Here is a 6,641-nt window from a genome sequence, read left to right as displayed (position 1 = left end):
CATAATCATAATAGTAAAGTTGGAAGGGACCTTGGAGGTCATCCAGTCCAACCCCCTGCTCAGGCAGGAAACCCTATACCATTTCAGACAGATGGCTGGCCAGTCTCTTCTTAAAAACTTCCATTGTTGAAGCATTCACAGCTTCTGGAGGCAGGTTGTTCCACTGCTTAATTGTTGTAACTGTCAGGAAGTTTCTCCTTAGTTCTAGGTTGCTTCTCTCCTTGATTAGTTTCCATCCATTGCTTCTTGTCCTGCCTTCAGGTACTTTGGAGAATAGCTTGACTCCCTCTTCTTTGTGGCAGCCCCTGAGATATTGGAACACTGCTATCATGTCACCCCTCACCCTTCTCTTCATTAAACTACTAGACATACCCAATTCCAGCAACCGTTCTTTATATGTTTTAGTCTCCAGTCCCCTGATCATCTTTGTTGCTCTTCTCTGTACTCTTTCCAGAATCTCAACATCTTTTTTACATCGTGGTGACCAAAACTGGATGCAGTATTCCAAGTGTGGCCTTACCAAGGCATTGTAAAGTGGTATTAACACTTCATGTGATCTTGATTCTATCCCTCTGTTAATGCAGCCTAGCACTGTGTTGGCTTTTTTGGCAGCTGCAGCAGAGCTGAGACCTTTCTTTAGCTGCACCAATATGAAATGCTGGTGTCAGACCTGGTTCTTGCATCACTAGTGTTTTGTTGAACCATGATATATTGAATACTGTAAATGATAATTATAATTTACATTAAGCTACAAACCACTCCTTCTGTATTCAGTCAACATGATGAGTCAAAACAATGTAAACTACATTATTTCAAATAATGTCTGGATGCAGAATAAATAATACTAGATTGTGTAAATAATAATGGCTGTGTTTGCCAAACACACTAGACTAAAAGGCTTGTTTAATAAAGCTTGTTTCATGAGTGTCTGGTGCCATTTTATTTCCCACCACATGTAGTTCTGCAGCCAAGTATTGTGGCTTACCATTTTGTTCAGACCTAATCCAGTCACCAGTTGAGGTATTTGGAAGCCAGAACGTTTACCTAATGTTTCTCCAGAAATTTCCAAAGTAAGTCATAGAGTTATTTTTAATGCTCTTGTCTTGTAAAATAGAATCTCTCTAAAAAGAGAATTTTTCATTTAAAATTCTGTATTGAAATTCTGTACTGAAAACCAGTGCAATTTTTAATGCCATCCTTCTCTAAGAAGATAAAGCAGATTATACAGTTTAAAGGGCAGATAAACTATAAGAAAACTCAGTAAGAAGGCAGCACTATTGGATCCCCTTCTCCCTCTAGCAGATAGAAACTATTCAACCCAAGGCAAAACCAAAGAAGTCAGCAGAGAGGATTCATACTAATCTGCTCTTTAGCTTATAACACATTTTCTAGAATAATATAGCTGGAAGTGAGAGGTCTCAGAGGCCCTCAGTGACAGATACACAAATATCTCCCTCCTGGAAATTGTGTAAGTCAGCAGAAGATGTTCTTCTCACTTTCTGAAACCCAAACAGGTAATATGGTGGAATAAAAGGAAGAAAGTATCTGTCTCTCCAATAGGTGAGGTTCTGCTATTGTTTGGAGGAAAGCGAGAATGGGTTCTCCAGCTTAATAGCCAGAACTGACTGTCTAACTGCAGACCAAGGCAAAGCAATCTGCAGACTGACCCCATTCTTAAGATCAGTGGTTGAAAACCTCTAGCCTAGATGAATGCCCAGATAACTACAGGGAAGGTGCATCTTGGCAAAAGAAATGGCAATGCTGCCAACTATAATACACATGCATTTTTCTGTGCTAGTGATCCTCTGCACAGCCACAGTTACCCAGCATCATATTTCTATAATACAATGATCTACAGTGATGCAATGCAGCAAGAACCCAATAAAAATAAACACATAGTTTTGATGTGTGAACCTAGCATGGCTTACCTCAACTATCAAAGCTCTCCAATTAGATGTATGTATATATTGACATCAAGACTTGATTAAAGAAATTTATGATTTTTCAAAGAGGTTTTGCTTGATCAATCATCATTATACCAATTTGCATATGCATGCAATATTTAATACAAACACAGATACATCCCTCTAGGATGCCCTAGTCTCTTATATAAATAAAAACAGGATGAGTAAGATGCTTTCTTGCAAGGTTTATTATTTACCTTCCAATGCAAATTTCATTGAAAAAAGTATGTGTGATAAATTGGAAATTTTTTTCACCTAGTTATTTTTGTATTGTTCATTCCTTCCTAAGGACCAATGGGGCAGCCTTTCCATGAGGAATAAAGGACTAATAACCATTAAATTGCATCAGATGAATTTGATAAAGACTTTTGTGTGGCCTAAATCACTGTAATACAAAACTAGTTGTGTGTTTTTTTTCATTGCTAAGCTCATGTTGGCAAAGGACAGAACAAGCAGATCTCAATACAATGGCCAATCTCTACTCTCCCATGGTCATCTTTGGGCCAAAAAGTACTATGGAAACTTTTCAGTCCCATTTCCACCAAAACTAGTGCTGACAAGGAGAGAACAATGTTACTTAGCTCCCTTCCAGATAACTAACTACAGATGCTTAAGAAAACAATAGCAAACCTGGTTTAAAAGTATTTGCAGTTAAATTTAAGTGTTCCCAGAACCTCTGGACTTTCCCAGGGCTTAGAATGAAGTACTTGTAGATGCAGTTGAAGGATGAGACATGAGAAAAATATGAGCATCCCATCAGCCCTTGCCATATGACCGATGATGAGGGATAATGGAAGTGACAGTTCATCAACATTTGAAGGGCCCTTCATTACCCACTCCTGAAAAGTATGTAAGATTAATTAATAGAAATAAAGCTTTCTGTCATTATGCTAGGTATGTAAACATAACCTAGTCTCTAATTATGCGTCCTATGAATGAATGAACCTTTATTGTCAAAGTACAACCATGTATACATTAAGATTGGCTGAGCCTCCCTTCGTGCCCCCACCCCCAACTTACAGTGACACAAACCCTCCATCTTATTACACCATGTGAGCTAATTGCACAACACACCGGCCTCGCAAGTCAATCATACATAAAGTTTATAAAATTATATCCCATTCAAAAGCCTAACAGCCCATGGATAAAAGCTGTTCTTCAGCCTGTTGGGACAGCTGGCTATACTCCTATATCTCCTATCCGATGGTAGGAGAGTAAAGAGATACCGTCCAGGGTGTGAGTCATCCCTGAGAATGTTCCTCACTCTTCCAAGGCAGCGAGCCCTGGCGATGTCATCCAGTGGTGTCAGGGGACAGCCCACAATGTCTTGTGCTGTGCTCACCACCCTCTGTAATGCTTTCCTATCCATGGCTGTCAGACCAGCATACTAAACCACAATACAGTACGAGAGAACGCTCTCTATAGTAGACCGGTAAAAGAGGGTCATTAGCCATTGTTCTACCCTGTTCTTCCGCAAGACCCTGAGAAAGTGAAGTGAAAGTGAAAGTGAAGTGGCCTTTCTGGCCACCTGGGTTGTATTAACTTTTCAGGTAAGATCTTCGCAGAGATAGACTTCCAGAAATTTAAAGGAGGAAACTCTCTCCACACAGTCCTCCCCGATGTAAAGTGGGGCAGGTTCCTCCTTTTTCCTCCGGAAGTCTAGCACCATCTCTTTCGTCTTGCCGATGTTCAGATGCAAGTTGTTGTTACAACACCACATGGATAGTTTTTGTACCTCCGCCCTGTATGCTGTCTCATCCCCATCTGTAATAAGACCCATCACAGTAATATCATCTGCGAACTTAATTATCGCAATAGATGAGTCAGATGATACACAGTCATATGTGTACAAAGAGTACAGATAGGGGCTAAGCACACAGCCCTGTGGCGAGCGGGTGCAAAGCTTCAGGGGTGTGGACAAAGCAGACCCGACTTTCACTGTTTGTAACTGGTCCCTAAATTTATGCCTAAAGTCCATAAATTACTGACCTTCAAAAATGTTTCAATAATTCCTTTGCAAATCTAATTTTATGATTCAGAAAGAGAATTATTCAGAAGCTGCTCTGAGACTGAAATGAACTTACAAATAACTTGGTGGAGAGTCATGTCTCTAATTATAAGAAGATGAGTTTAAAAAAATGTAACAAGAGACCATTTTCTAAAAGTGAGATTATGCCATAAAAGGAAGTTGTTTTCTGCATTGTGCTCTGCCTCTGTATCAGCCTTGGCTAATCTAAATCATTTCTTAGATCAGTTGTCAAAACAAAGGAATCTGAGAATTGTTAAACTAAGGACAAAGGTACCGATTGTGTATAGAGTTTCTGTGCCAGGCTGCTTGTTCCCTCTGACAAAGAGGTTAAACAAGCACATATAGATTGGGAACGGACAATAAGCAGTGCCCAGCTTTGTTGTTAGAAATTGTAAATATCTCCTACATCTGACCCAATAAAGTTACATCTTAATCTACCCTGAGAGATAAAACAGGGGAGACAATGAGTTTGCTAAACTCAAAAAAACTTGGCTTCAGAATTATTCCCAACCCAATTTCATATTAGCCATTTGGCTTCTGATCTTGTTTCACATTAATTCTAGGGTGATAGGGAGCTCCCCTAAGTCTCTTCTTAGGGACCCCTTTAGCCTCCAAAGACCAAATCACTGTGTCTCCGCCCCCAAGCGTTTTTGTATGGATAATATGAGAGAGATGGATAAAAGTTATTGGGACACACAACTAAAAAAAAGGGCGGGGCTGGCAAAAAAGATGTGCATATATAAAGGTAAAGGTAAAGGTTCCCCCGCACATGTGTGCAGTCGTTTCCGACTCTAGCGGCCGGTGCTCATCTTTGTTTCAAAGCCAAAGAGCCAGCGCTTGTCCAAGGACGTCTCCATGGTCATGTGGCTGGTATGACTAGACGCCAAAGGCGCACGGAACGCTGTTACCTTCCCACCGTAGTGGTCCCGATTTTTCTACTTGCATTTTTACGTGCTTTCGAACTGCTAGGTTGGCAGAAGCTGGGACGAGTAACAGGCACTCACTCTGTTACGCAGCACTTGGGATTCAACCCACCAAACTGCCAACCTTCTGATCGACAAGCTCAGCATCCTAACCCACTGAGCCACCGCGTCCCTATGTGCATATATACATAATCATTATAAATAATAATATTTAAGGAGGCTGGTGCCAGAGGTTAAAATTCAGTTGAGGCCAAAAACAGCCGAGCCCTGTTTTGAAAATGTTAGCCTTAACAATCTAATGAAAAACTGGGAAGGGTTTAAGGTTAGAATTTTCACACCACTCCTGTGAAATAATGCTGATGTATAGAGAGGGGAAAGCACTTTGACATATTAATATACTGTAACTATTGCTTGGCATGGATAAATTATTGGATAAATTTTATCCCTCAAACCTCTTTGCTTAAAGTCCAAATTATTTCAGATTTAAAATATTGTTGAGCTGGATTCCATTATTTCTGAGGAAATTATTCCCAGATTATTAGAAATTTCACCTAATGCCTAGGCTTTAACCCATATGAACATTTGGTTCCTTCACATTATAATTAACAAATTTTCAGAGGACTTTTTATCTCATGTCAGAATACTATAAAATTATAATTTACCAGAGTCACCCAGTGAACTTCATGGCTCAGTTTAAATCTGAATCCCATTTAAACCCCAAACTACTATCGTAGTAGTGGGAAAAACTATGGTTAGTCTCACTAAATGAGAAATATTTCTAGAGTGGTTAGCTTGCCCTTAAGTCTTGATCAACAATTTTGATAGTTTGTTGCTCTCCACTTAAAACCAATAGGAATTTTATTTTAAAAAATCACTGGATGTTCCATATTCCAAGTTCCAGGTCTAGTACCACAGGACATTATTGAATAAAAATACTAGTATAGCAGAATGTTCCTTATTATTGAAATCTGGATGAAGCAAGGAGTTCCACTTCCAATTCTGGCTTGAGGATAGTTTCCTCTTTCTCAATCAGTTTTCATTCATTTCCAACATATCTGTTTTCATTTAGCAAGTTATTCCTGAACCTCCTTATTTTAGGAGCTGGCAGTTGAACTGAAGTAAAAAAAGATTGGAAAGAACCAGCCTGGATAACAGCAGGGGAAATGTTAGCATGCTTGTATTTGTTCTTCAGCTTGGCTACTAGGAAGGCTGAAAACATCAAATGAGGCAAAGGCTGTCTTCTCCACACACATCCTTACCAAAATCAAGGAGTAGTCTCATTATGGTGACCAGCAGATCATTTTCTCTTTCCTGGATGTGAGACTGTAAAATGAAATACAGGAAGTAACTACCCATTTGTTGTCTTTTAATAACATCCTGATTCAGCTGCTTGAGGTGGCAGCTTCAGTCTGCCTAATGACAGGGCCAGCACTCTGTGGACATGGCAAAGTAGGAAGCTTTTAAGACAATTCTCTTTTAAACAGCCCAGTTGAGAACTAGAAAAAGATTGTGTGTATTTTTTTCTTGTTAGTCAAAACTTCCATAATACATATTGGGAAAAAGAGAGCAAGAGAAAAAGCACATCTGAGGCTATACATCTCACACTGATTTGCAATTTAGAGCCTATTTTGTTTTGGCTTTGAAATCACATACATCATAAAGATACTAGTAGTTATCATCCCAAGATCCAGAAAATGTCTAAATTAGTTTGTGGCAGTTAATTTC

This window comes from Vipera berus (assembly GCF_964194415.1).
Source record: "Vipera berus genome assembly, chromosome: 1".
Classification (NCBI taxonomy): Eukaryota; Metazoa; Chordata; class Lepidosauria; order Squamata; family Viperidae; genus Vipera; species Vipera berus.
This window is presented reverse-complemented; position numbering follows the sequence as displayed.